A 12,879-nucleotide genomic window follows, 5' to 3' on the forward strand; every position below is an offset into this window, starting at 1 on the left:
CTGTCAGCGCAACTGAGGGCCTCCTGTCTGTGATTGATGACCGGGTTTCTGCATTTTTCTGAAGCCACCGACACGTGTTGGCTCTGTTGGCTGGGAGTCGTCTCTGCTCTATTCAGCTTACATTATTCTTATTATTTCTCTGACCAGCCCAGCTGTTGAGTGCATGCATATATGTGAGCGTGCACACGTGCGCACGCAGGGAGGGGTTTTTCCATGCCCTCAGTTGTCCAGGTATGTGTAATGAAATCTTGAGTTCTGTTTTGAGAACCCTCGGAGATCCAGCCATTTTCACATTTGAGGTTTTTCTCTCAGCTCCCTTCTTCTCCCCTTCCCTCTCACCCACGTGTACTCCCATGGAACAGTCCACCCAAGGTTCCTCGCTGCTTAATTTGCAGCGCTTTCAAAAAGCAAAATAAACACAGGTTTTAAAAGGTGGGGAACACCCACCATCTTGACCACTTTGTGTCCAGCAGCAGAAAACAGTTCTTAATTGTAGAGAAACTGTGTGTGTGTGTGTGTGTGTGTGTGTGTGTGTGTGTGGGTGTGTGTGTGTGTGTACATGTGTTAAAATCAAGCCTTTCCAGTTCAAACTTGAATCAGGAAACCAATAAAGCCACAAGACGCTGGCACTCAAGACAAAAGTCGCTTATCTTCCCATTTCTTGCCAGGGAGAGTCGTGTGCTCAAAAACCGGTGCAATCGTTAATTAAACTTGATCTTTATGAGAAGCACAAGGGAACTACTGTTGTGTTGTTCAAAGCCGCGTTACACAGGTGGAGAAAAGGAGGAGCAGCTGTTCACCCACAGAAATGCAAGTGCTCTCATGCAAACACACACCTCGTAAAATTTTAGGGAGTGAACACAAACTCTAAAACAGAGCCGTGCTTGTGATAAAGGGCTGTGATGACTTGAGATGCATAAAATAGGGTTGACATAATTCATGTGAACATAATGTTTCTCAAATATGGTTAGCCAAACTATTACTTACAGGCTAGACACTCAATTTAACATACAAACATTTAGATTTTCTATCTCAAATTGAGATGACTGACAGTGAATACTCATCATCCTTTCTTCGTCCCTCATGTTAGTCTAATACTCGTCATATACTGATTAAATGATGGACAGAGAGAAATCAACATGTCCATTTATCTACGGGCTTTGTAAGCAACTTTATTACTGAATACATTGTAAATATTTGTGGAAAAAAAAATCCAATAAATAACCTGATTTATATTCATGAATGGCGATTATTGTGCTGTGCTACGTTAAAGCATCTTGGCAGGTGCTGAGAATCAAACTGGTTGCCAAATTTGAAGGCAAATGTGCACAGCTGACCCCAAATTTCAGCTACAAATGATATACATTTGACACACAAGACAATTGAACAGAGCCCACTGCTCATGTGCACGCACACGCACTCACACACACACAGTCATTCAAACAACACAGATCAAGCAAATTTTCCAGATTATACATTTTCAATGCTCTGTGAACAGATGTGGCTGACTGCTTTTGGCTGCGACAATGAAACCCACTAAGCCTTCCTCAAACATTCATGTGGCAAAAAAAAAAGCCAAAGCAAACACACGATTCAACCAGAGGATTCTCCAAAACGAAAAAAAAAAAAGCATTTCATCCCCCGAAACTGTCTTCTGATCCTTAAATCCTAATCTGTGTATTCTGGCATGCCAACGTGCAGTTGTATGAGGCCATTCATGTGTGACTGCAGCTCAACGTGTGCAGCGATGTAGAGGTAATTAACAGCTGTGTCTGCTCTTGAACACCTGCAATAACAATCCGGGGCTGTAGCAGGTTAGCTAGCTGCTACTCTCTCACTTTCTTTTTATTGTAATCCGATCCAGGCTCGCCGCTACGCAAAGCTCTCAGAGCCACCGAAGAGGCCAGACTTGGAGAGACAAAGAGAGAGGCTGGTCTCTTCTCAGACTGGACAGAAACCGCAACTAAAGATGAAGGAGGAATGAATGATTGGTGTGGCTAACTCATTTTATCCCCTGAAAGTTGATTTGAAAATGATCCAGAAATCTGCATCACATCTTTGTTCTCTAACTCTAACGTCAAACAGCTATTTGCAGAGTTGCAAATCAATCTGACAGTATTAATAATAACATTTTTATGAGACATATTTGATATAAAACACTGCTACACTACAGAGCAAGTATTCAGAAGCAGTCAAGATGCTGAATGTGTTGTTTCCCCACATGGTCAGCTGAGGCCATGAAGGAAGTCTATATCTATATATCCTTCAGGGATGTCATCAGGCACAATTGACCGATCCTAAATCCTGCCACCCTTAGTTACTGTTGCTAGGTCGGACAAGCTTGACAAACAGAAACATGGCAGCACTGGTTCCGTTTAGCTGGGCGCTACAGTGTTTATTAGATTATGTCTGGGCGTCAGGCAATATAGCTTCAAGAAGCAGAGAGAAAGGACTAAAGTGTGTGATAGAAGGATATATTCATGTCAACTTTTTAGGTTTTTTTTCTCAACGTAAAAGGAGGAAGTAGAAACCAAGGATGTTGAGGCTATGTCAGTCCTGCACTGCACTGTGTCCTCTTTTCCCCTTCGAGGGGTCTTTTAAGTACTCTATGTATTCATGACTGAATACAGACCATGGTGCTAACCTAACGTTAATCTCGCTTTACTGTGTGAAGTTATTTTGGGACGGTACATATCCGTACAGAGATAACACTAACAAAAGGGACATAACCCTTGATCTTTTCTGGCTACAGATGATTTATGTCATCTTAAAAATATGTCAGCAACCAGCCTATCTGTCCTTTTCCATTTTTGTTTTGACTTTTGAAATAAGGAGGAAGCAAACCTGGCTGATGTTGGTGAGCTGACATTAGGCTCAAGTTAACCCTTTGTGAAGATTGTGACAGTCCTTCAGCCACACCTTGAAACCAGTCTTCAACAGTTTTAACCCTCTGGAGTTGAAGGATGCGCCGGTGCAAATCACATGATTTAAGATGACGTAGCAGCGAGACGCAGCCTCACTGAGTCTCCGTTTAAACTTGTGTCGAAAGTGCGAACCTCAAACTAGTAAAACCATCCATCCATCCATTTTCTAACCGCTTATCCTCTTGAGGGTCGTGGGGGGCTAGAGCCTATCCCAGCTGACATTGAGTGAGAGGCAGGGTACACCCTGGACAGGGAGACAGACAACCATTCACACTGACATTTACACCTACGGGCAATTTAGAGTCACCAATTAACCTATCCCCAATCTGCATGTCTTTGGACGGTGGGAGGAAGCCAGAGTACCCGGAGAGAACCCAGGCTGACACAGAGAGAACATGCAAACTCTGCACAGAAGGGCTCCCACACCCGGTATCGAACCAGGAACCCTCTTGCTGTGAGGTGACAGTGCTAAAAAAAAACAGACTTATAAATAACTTAGGCCATGCTTTTTCGTGAATATTGTCGTCACGTTTGGTGCAGCAAGAAACAGTAAAAAAGGGCCATTCTAAGGAAAGTGCTTGCAAGCAAAAAAAAAAACACCCGCTTTCCTATTGGTGTTTGAGTGATTATAGGTCCAGTGTGTTTATACAGTATGTGAAAATGAAAAAGAGAACTGTTAAGTCAAAGTTGAGGTTGTGCTGAAAAAAATGACACCAAACAAGGTGAGGTAAACAGTTTTTAAGATGAAATTTAAACGTACAATCAAAAGTATTCAAAAAACTGCCAATTCTACCCTTGACCCCAAAGGGTTATTTAGCACATAACATATTTGAGTGTAACAACTCTCATTGGAGCACAGGGCGAAAAAGGGTGGGATTTAATCACAATTGCAAACACTGCTACCAAGGTGGGTCATATAAGGCTGATTGGCAGATACTGTAGCAGTATTTTTAGCTACAAAAAGAGATTTTACCATCTGCACTTTGATATTTTCAATGTAACACAAGACACCTAACAGAGCTCCAAAGAGGACAAATTATCTCTCGCCAAACTGCAGGAGAACTGGTCAAAAATAAACATTCAAAATGTCACTGGGGAAAGCCTGGAAAATCATGACGACTCGTGCCAAAACACAAACTGCTTTAACAAAGAACAACAGCTGTCACAAGTTGAAAGTACCCACCGGGGATGTGGTGGCGTATATACAGCAAATCAGGGTTGACAACTACAACAAACTGACATGCACGCTACAGTTATATGACTCACCTTTTGTTTGCAGTAGTAATTCACTTAATCCAGCGTTAAAGTCCTTTTCATGAAGCGCTGACATGAGTTTGTCACCTGTCACCTGTTTTGGCTGTCTCCCTAATCCTACGACCAAATGCCAGAACCTGACAGGGATTGTGATGTGATGTTGTGTGTGTGCAGCTTGTTTCTAGACAAAGCAATGTGCCACTGGGAGCCAAACATCACAGCAGAGGCTGAAAATACATGAACATATGATTTCTGAAAAAAAACCTGCATTGGCAGCTGAAGTTACACACTCCACACACGCCATCCTGCCCTGTTGTTCCAGGATGTGCTTGAGTCTTTAATTAACGGATTAGCGTCGTATCGATAAGAGATGTCAACCCAGAGGGCGGACTCACCTGATATAATCTATGTAAAGCCAGCTTCTTTTGAATCGTCACTGCAGCATCCTCCTCATCCGCCTCTGTCCTCCGGTTTAAAATGCAAAGCTCTGATGTCAGCACATTTCCCAGCAGACGGCCTCACAGATACGACTCTAAATGCCCTCTGCCCTCTCCCGAATCTATGGGGGGAGAAAAAAAAAAATGCACATATGAAACCCATTTCACAATCTGTCATCAGAAACACAGGGCTGAGCAACAGGAAAAACATGAACAAGACAGAAATTGACTTCATCTGTTTCTCCATCTCCTCCCACAGTCTGAGTGGCATTCGCTGTCACTTGCTATTTAGCCGACAAGCGTGAGGTTCAATTGCAGAATCAGATACGGTGCAGAATGAGGTCTATGATAGAGCAGACGTGCAAGAATTCAGAACAAAGCTTTTCAGATCAGTCTGCTGACAGATCAAACTGTCGGGGGAGATCACGCTGATATGTTTTGAGTGTGGTGAAACACAGAGCTCCCTTCTTCAGGCAGATATAAGGGATTATGAACTCTGAGCGAATGTCACAAAACATACCCCAGTAACCTTGAGCCAATATTGTATCAGCAAAATAAGACACTGAGTCACAGCTGGGTACGCTGCTGAACTAACACAGCGAGGAGTGTTGAATCTTGGACTTTCCCTTTCAGCTGAAACAGGTGACTTATACAGGGATTCTGGGTGGTCCTGCTGACCTGTCTTTTCTTAATAAACCACTACGTTACGGCTGACATCCTGCCTGCTACCTGCTTGTCAAACACGCGCGTGTACATGAGAGTGCAAGAGACTGTGTACACCTTAATATTTGCTATGTGAACACAGTTCTTGAAACATACACATAAAAAATTAAGTCAACCTTCAAATGCAGTAACAATACCTGCGTGATACTCTTTTGTTTTCTGCTTATCTTCTCTTTTCCACATGCGTGCGCACACACACACTAACTCACACACAGCTGTCTTTTATTTGCCAGGATCCAGCCGCAGATGGTGATACAGTGTGAACTTTAACACACGGATTCTTGACATTCTTTACGGGTGTGAGTTACCCTCCAACTCAAACCGGTGCTTCGCCTCGGCCCTCTGTGCTTTCCTGCCAGCAGGTCACTGTCACAGAAGGAGTCCGAGAAAACCCCTCCTGATGTGTACAGGCTGCTATTGTCCTCTCTTAGGAACAGCGACTCTGTTTTGCACAGCCCTAAATGGGTTCGGCTCCCGACTGTACACCGAGTCTTCTACGTTGGAGCTGTGTCAGCATATTCTGCCGTTTATGATGGGTCCTGTAGTGGCAAGTTCATTGCTTAATGTTAAAGGAATGCTAATTAAATGATGCAGCACGCCTGCTAACTGCTGAAATCAAGAAGCAAAAAATATACAGTATATCTGTGAACTCGTCAGAGACTTACAATGATATCTTTATGCAGGAATGCACTTAATCAGGGTATCTATGGGTATCTGACATTTCAATTTCATGCTTTTTATGATCTTTTAATCAAATTTAAGAATGATTTTTGGACAATTCATCTTTTTTCTATTCAAGCACTGTTGGGAAGTTTAAGTAGTATATATGTAGTCACATGCAGAGGTAGGTTTTATGTAAGAATCTGGTTATTAAAGTGAGTTAGATAAAATTACATTTTGCCACAGGTAAATGCAAGTATAAAGGATAAAGTGTCAGGTTCAGTGGCAGGTTTAACATTGTGTAACATCAGAAATATGGACTTAGATACCAAAAGAAATAACAAGATGGATAAGTGAAATCAGATGAAATGTTTGCAGCAATTTAGAACTCACAAATTCAAATTTAAGACTATTTAATGACTTTTAAAGCTTACTATTTATAAAATAGAATTTAAGATATTTTTAACTGTCAGTAAACACACTCACCAGCAAAAGAGAATTAAAATCCAGCTATAGATTTACTCTCATTTGGCATTTAACCTCACTATATTTGCATTCTTTCAGCACTTATCTTTTGGATGGCACCTGGTTGCTACTGTTTTATGAACCCCCGACCTCACCTTAGCACTGTGGGGGTACACAGCCATAAACGTCCCGAACACAGAAAAAAAAGAGAAAAGAACAAGAAAAATACAGACATAGGGCAAAGATGTGTGAGTCTATACATTTGTTTTGTTGTTGGAAAACATCTACAGCACAGTGTATGTTAAGGGACCTGCAGAGACCCTGTTAATGCATATGCTCAAAATGTCTTTATATCTCTATTTAATTACTTAAATGAGTTAAAATTGAGGTAATAATTACGTGTGTAAGAATGAAAAACTTTGCTGTACACATTTAGATAAAAATGTCTCATCTTTCATGCACATGAGCAGCCACTCGCAAGCCCTGCACGGCTATGGTAAATTACTCAGGTGAAATCAAAGCTTCTGAGAGTTTCTAAAATTTACTACGCTCTATCATATGTTGATCTCATTCATTTCCGGCACTCCAGTCAGTAGACGGAGTCTGTGTCTCGCCTGATACTTTAGTGCAGAAAACAGGATTCTATTATAGTCAGTGTGGTGTATTTTACATAGCCATCCACATGCTCAGCAGAAAGTCAATTAGCTCGCCACTTTGGAGGCAAATTGCTGCAGAGACGGCATTGCAATCAGAAAACACACACACACACACACACACACACACACACACACACACACACACACACAGAGGATCAGCCCTGCCAAATAGTACCTCCACTGCAGGAGAATCAACACTCAGTCCATTTTGATCAATACAGCTTTTAGCTTTGGATTTCACTTTCTTCACAATATTGTCCATTTGGAGCATCAAGTGAAACCACTCCAAATCACATTTGAGAGTTTATATTGAACATTTATCGATATGCCTTGGTTTTTATATTGCTGACAGACATCATTCAGTTTATAAGGATTGTTATTAAGTTGACAAACAACAGATATAGAGCGCCTGAGAGCTCGACTCACCGTCCAAACACAGGACATCAGAAGGCATCCTGTCACTGTACCCAGCCACAGCTCCAGCACTTGTCTTTCTCTGGAAGAAAAAAAAAGAAGTAGAGTTATTAGAAGGAGCTCATATATCTGCCATCTATAACTGAAAGGACTGAGACTACATTTCAGGTCATTTCCCTACTTTGACTTTCACCCAATCATGCAAAGTACCCCTTATCCTCTTCTGTTCTTCGATCTTCAATCATCCCCCACTCATCCTCCTTCTCCTTCTTTTTTTTTCCACTCCTTTCTCTCTCTCCGACTCTCTAATAACAGGATGTCGGCTTTCTCTCATATGGTCGCTGACCTTCCAGGCAAAGAGCAGAGCAGCTCGCAGCTTTAAGTAATTCCTGTTGCCTGCATTTGTCTCTCATCAGCGACTAAAGATGAAACAGTGAGCGGGGTAACTGTGCTGAGCTCTGGTCGCCGAATTAATTGTCAAAGAGCCAGAGGAGCTTACAGGTAAGAAGAAGATTGGTCCTAAGTGGAACAAGATCAGCCGCATTACGCCTGTACTTCCTCGCTGATGGGAGCCAGAGGAGGTACGGCGTAATACCCTCTGTGATCAGTTTATCTCAAAGTTGAAATTCAAACTTGAGTTAAATTAAAGAACTCTGGTCCCAAAGTGATCATGCAGAGAGGGATGAGGCTGTCTGGGAGGAATACAAGCACAGGCCTGCATCACTGCATCACAGGCAGCATCTGTATTGACAGCGTTGTTGTTGCAAAGGAAATGTGTGACTGTGTCTTTCCGTTGGGAGGTACATATACTGGGTGTGCACGGAAGATACAGTGCAAAGTGTGAGTGTGTGGGAAGAGCAGCAACCACTGTCAGAAACCAGTGACAGATGGAAAAGCCATACCTGTGGAAAGCCTTGATATGAGATGCTCCTCTATCAGTGTGTGTGGAGAGGAGGTGAAACTAAAGGAAGAACACATACCGTCCTGGCAGCTGGAAAAGACATTGAACAAAGTCTGCCTGGGACTGAATCTCTGACAGTTTGTCTCTCGATATACCGCAGCTCCACCATTTAATCTGTCCGACAGTCACCGTACTCATGTTACACGACAGGCTGCGTGAAGCTGGAGTGTGAGGTGACAGACTCAAAACTTAAGTGTTACTTTTCTTCTGCTTTCAGACAGAAATCTCCTGCAAACCTGAGCGCTCTTCAACATCTTTCAGACTTGAGGCAAAAACCTTCCCCCCCTCCCACATACTTGGCCATTACCTGTCCAGTCCTCAAATAGTGCTCCCATTGAGCTTGTTAATATGCAGCAAATATCTTTGCTCTGATTGGCTGGACTTATTTCCTGTAATTATACGGGAGGAAGCTGGGGTGAGGGGTCGCAGCTTGCTAAGTTTAGCCCTGTGGTCGAAACCAGACGCAGACCAGTATCTACCTTGATCATGTGTGTTTATTCTTGTGTTTACGTGCATCAGAGAGTGAATGTGTGTGTAGGTGCTGGTGTTTGCTTACATGGGCAGCAGTTTCTATAAGGAGTTGGTGTCCTCTTGCAAAAGTAGTCTTCGATATGCCGATATATAACAAGTTCTTTGGCCGATAAGCAATATCAATATATACGCTTTTTCCCCCACCTTATTTTATGTTCATTAAGTCTCTTCTGTAGAGAGATTAACATCATATTATGCATGTATACTCCTACTATGATGGCCCACCAGCAGATGGAGACATGCAATAAAATGTTTTTCAATCTATGTAATATTTATTAATTGCACAAAACACCAAAAAACATGTTGGCTGAATTCATTTTAAAGCCAATATTGACCGATACGGATGAGGTGCCGATATAATCGTGCGTCCCTAATTCATCATATTTGTGATGTGGTCTGTGATGTATTAAAAATACATTTTGAGTTCTTGTTTAAAGGTCCAGTATGTAGGATTTAGGGAGCGGGTCCTAAATAAAGAGATCGCCATGTCACACCGCCATGTTTCGACAGTAGACCAGAACAGAGAAACCAACCACTGGCTCTAGATAGAACCATTCCCAATGGTGCTTAATAGCTCCTTTGTGACGAGAGCCTCAGAAAACACTGACTTTTTTTTACCACAAAACTGCTTTATTCTGTGTTTTGACCGGTTTAAATGACTGGGTCCATTTGTTTTAAAGAGAAAGAGACCTTCACAGATATTGCGGCTCCCGGTAAAAACCTCCTGAGCATCTAGATCTTAAGCTATCATAGGAAAAAGGTGAGCACACATTAGCAGGTGCTAGGCCAATGGCTAGTCTCTGACATTCCATACAGCATCAGAGAAACACTGATTTGTCACATAAAACTGCTTTATTCAGTGTTTTTACTGGTTGAAATCACAGGGCCTGTTTGTTTTGGAGAGGAGGAGACCTCTGCAAATAATTCAGCTCCTGGTAAAAATCTCCTACACATCGGGATCAGAAATAAGGTAAGCACACATTAGCAGGTGCTGAGTGAGCAGCCCTTCTGAGACATGCCAAACAGCACAGAAGAAACACAAATTTTTAACGTGAAAGTGCTTTATTGAGGAAGAGACCTCTGCGGAAAATTCAGCTCCCAGTAACAACCTCCAGAATAATATACTCGGAAGAAATTCTAACCGGGAGTTCACGCTTGGCACATGGGAGAAGTTTCAGCTGGATGCAATCTGCAATCCTCACCTCTAGGTAACACTAAATCCCCCTAAATATTACACACTCTTCCTTTAAGGGAAGGGCATCAAATGTATTCAAATATCCAATAATCAAATAAATAATACATACAGCTATATGGCTACTTTATTAATTCTTCTCTTTTGTCAGCTAGGCACTGAGAGTTTCATGATTTTTTCTGCAGCCTACATGTTTTGGAAACCTGTGATGTCTCATCATCCCTCACTTTTCCATTTGTGTTAGTTTCAATCAGCCATAAATAGAAGTCCATTAACAAGCCCACAAGTGCACACACAGAAAGTCCTGCTTAGTTTAAAGCTTCATTATTCTGGATTACTATTAGCCAATGTTACACAGCATATAGAGCTGTGGGAGGATTCTGTCTCACAGGCCGGCCTGTGCTGCTAACCAAACTGGGCCTAAAAAGATGAATGTAGGTACATTTCACACACACACACACACACACACACACACACATGCACACACACGCACACACAAACTCTGCGTTAGCCATCAGAGTCAGAGAGTCCAACAAGCTGAAACACTTGAGTCTGTGGTAGACCACAAAGAGCTGCCTTGCCATGCACCCACACTTGACATGCCATCCTCATCATGTAAGCCTAATGACGGGCGTTCCTCCTGCCAGCGGCAGAGCCAGGGCAAGGACAGGACAGGGTGGTGGGTGGCGGTTTGATTGCTCTCTGTGTGTGTTTAATATTACCCAAAAACATTCACCTCAGCTCTGCTTCAATGTGCCTCTCTGTCCTGCAGAGAGTCAGAGGGTGGATGGTGCATTCAAAGACAACACCACAGACCTGCAAAAGGTGCAGCAGGTTGTGCCCAGCTCACTCTGCACTTTAAAATGCTGATGTAAACATCAGGATCTCAGTGACATCAGCTCTGGTTCACTGACGCTCAGTGATCAACTGCAGAGCACAGAGAGGTTTTGTGCCATGCATTCAACAGTCAAATATTACCATTGACGCTATGCCACTATACACTGACTGGCCATGGAGTCTTTAGCTCTCTGCCAGACATTAACACACTCACACACACACACATACACACACATTGGGGTTTTCCTGCACTGTATTTCAACTCCCTTTACACGGATGAGCATTACCTGAATCCTAATTGCATAAGAATCAGCAAATCATATCATAAAGATGAGGTTTAACTTTCAGTCTTGACCTTGGAAGCAGAAGTTGAGCAAACAGTTTCACTACAGGGCCTGTTTAGTCTGTTTCAATCATATCAAATGATCTTTAACAGCAGATGGAGTCAGCCCAGTTTGGAATAACAACTCGACTTTTATGTTAACATAGAAAATGGAAATTTCAACATCTTCAAGTCCATGACAACTGGGAAACTGCATCTGGTGATGAATGATGTGATTGAAAGCTTCAGAACAGCTACTAAATGGACCTTGAAGTGATTGTTTTATCAACAATATAATAATAACTGTTTTACAGACATAAAAAGGCACCAACAACTCAAACAGATTTTGATTCTATCTGGACAGATCTTCAGTACTTTAATTATTTTCAGATCAATAAATCAGTGTCAAATATTTAAAGGGGAATGACGCCCATTTTCAAAATTCATACATGTTATTCCTGTTATTCCAGATTTTAGCGAACCAGCACGCACTTCCACAAGTTTTTGGCATAACCATGATAATCAAGGATGTTACATCAATGAAGGAAAGTGCAGAATGCACAACATGAGTAAACAGTAGCAGCAAGATGGCGGACCGCATTGATAACCTGCAAGCTTTTGTTCTGTCATTACAGACATTTATTCTGTCTAACAATCAAACATGGACCAACTGTTAGTAAGACCACTGTGCGCTCTTTTTTCAGATGATTTCTCCCTTGACTTCTCCATTGTTGCCTTCTTCATGTTCCTTCTCCAACCTGTAGAATATGAGACTCCCACCGATGTCATCATAATTTCAGCTAAGGTTACAGAAAACCTGCTATTTTACGGCTGCAGCTTGGAATCAACTTTTCGGGGTCTGGGCCAATTCATATTTGGTCAAAATGGGAGCAGCAGTAGCTCAGTCTATGGGGACGTGGCTTTGGAACCAGAGGGTCACCGGCTCAAGTCCCCATATGGACCAAGTATGGTGTGTAGACTAGTAGATGGAGAGGAGCCAGTTCCTGTTCTGAGGTGCCCTGGAGCGTTGATTCCCAACTGGTCCAGCCACTGCTCCAGATTAGTTTTAGGTCCTCAAAGTTTAATATATTCAGCATCAAACTTGCGTATGGCCCTGTCGTTGAGCTTGTTTTCTGTCTCTGTCAAGTAGCGGTCCTTTAGTTACTCACTCTATGGCAGGAAACAGCACTTCAGATTAAAAGCTCTGTGCCAGAAATTTTCTATACTTCAACATTAAGTGTGTTTTTACTTCATTTTTTTAGTCCATGTTCACAAGTTGCTTGCGGTCCACTCAGAATGGACCCACAACTGCTTGTGGCGCCTGTCCTAGGCAGCAACCTCGCTATGACATCTTCCCATTTAAAGCATGTATACATCCTGTTTATGCATGTGTGTGTATTTCAGGCCTGTGTGTGTATGACAACAGAGTGGAAAAAGTTTGAATCCTTCTGAGGAATTAATAAAGTATATATTCTTCTTTAAATTGCTCTGAACAGTTCAAAA

The 12,879-nt window shown here is 42.3% G+C and overlaps 1 protein-coding gene across 1 annotated transcript in view; it reads right to left on the bottom strand.

Moving 5' to 3' along the window:
* bmpr1bb (bone morphogenetic protein receptor, type IBb) overlaps positions 1-12,879 on the bottom strand; it is a 75,518-nt gene that overhangs the window by 61,799 nt on the left and 840 nt on the right. Inside the window, exons 2-3 of the mRNA XM_049603748.1 lie at positions 7,546-7,615; positions 4,574-4,737 (exon numbers count right to left, since the gene is read on the bottom strand). The gene's annotated coding sequence lies outside the window, so the exon portion shown is untranslated. The remainder of the gene's footprint in view (positions 1-4,573; positions 4,738-7,545; positions 7,616-12,879) is intronic.

Source organism: Epinephelus fuscoguttatus, linkage group LG18 (assembly GCF_011397635.1).
Source record: "Epinephelus fuscoguttatus linkage group LG18, E.fuscoguttatus.final_Chr_v1".
In the NCBI taxonomy this organism is placed as follows: domain Eukaryota; kingdom Metazoa; phylum Chordata; class Actinopteri; order Perciformes; family Serranidae; genus Epinephelus; species Epinephelus fuscoguttatus.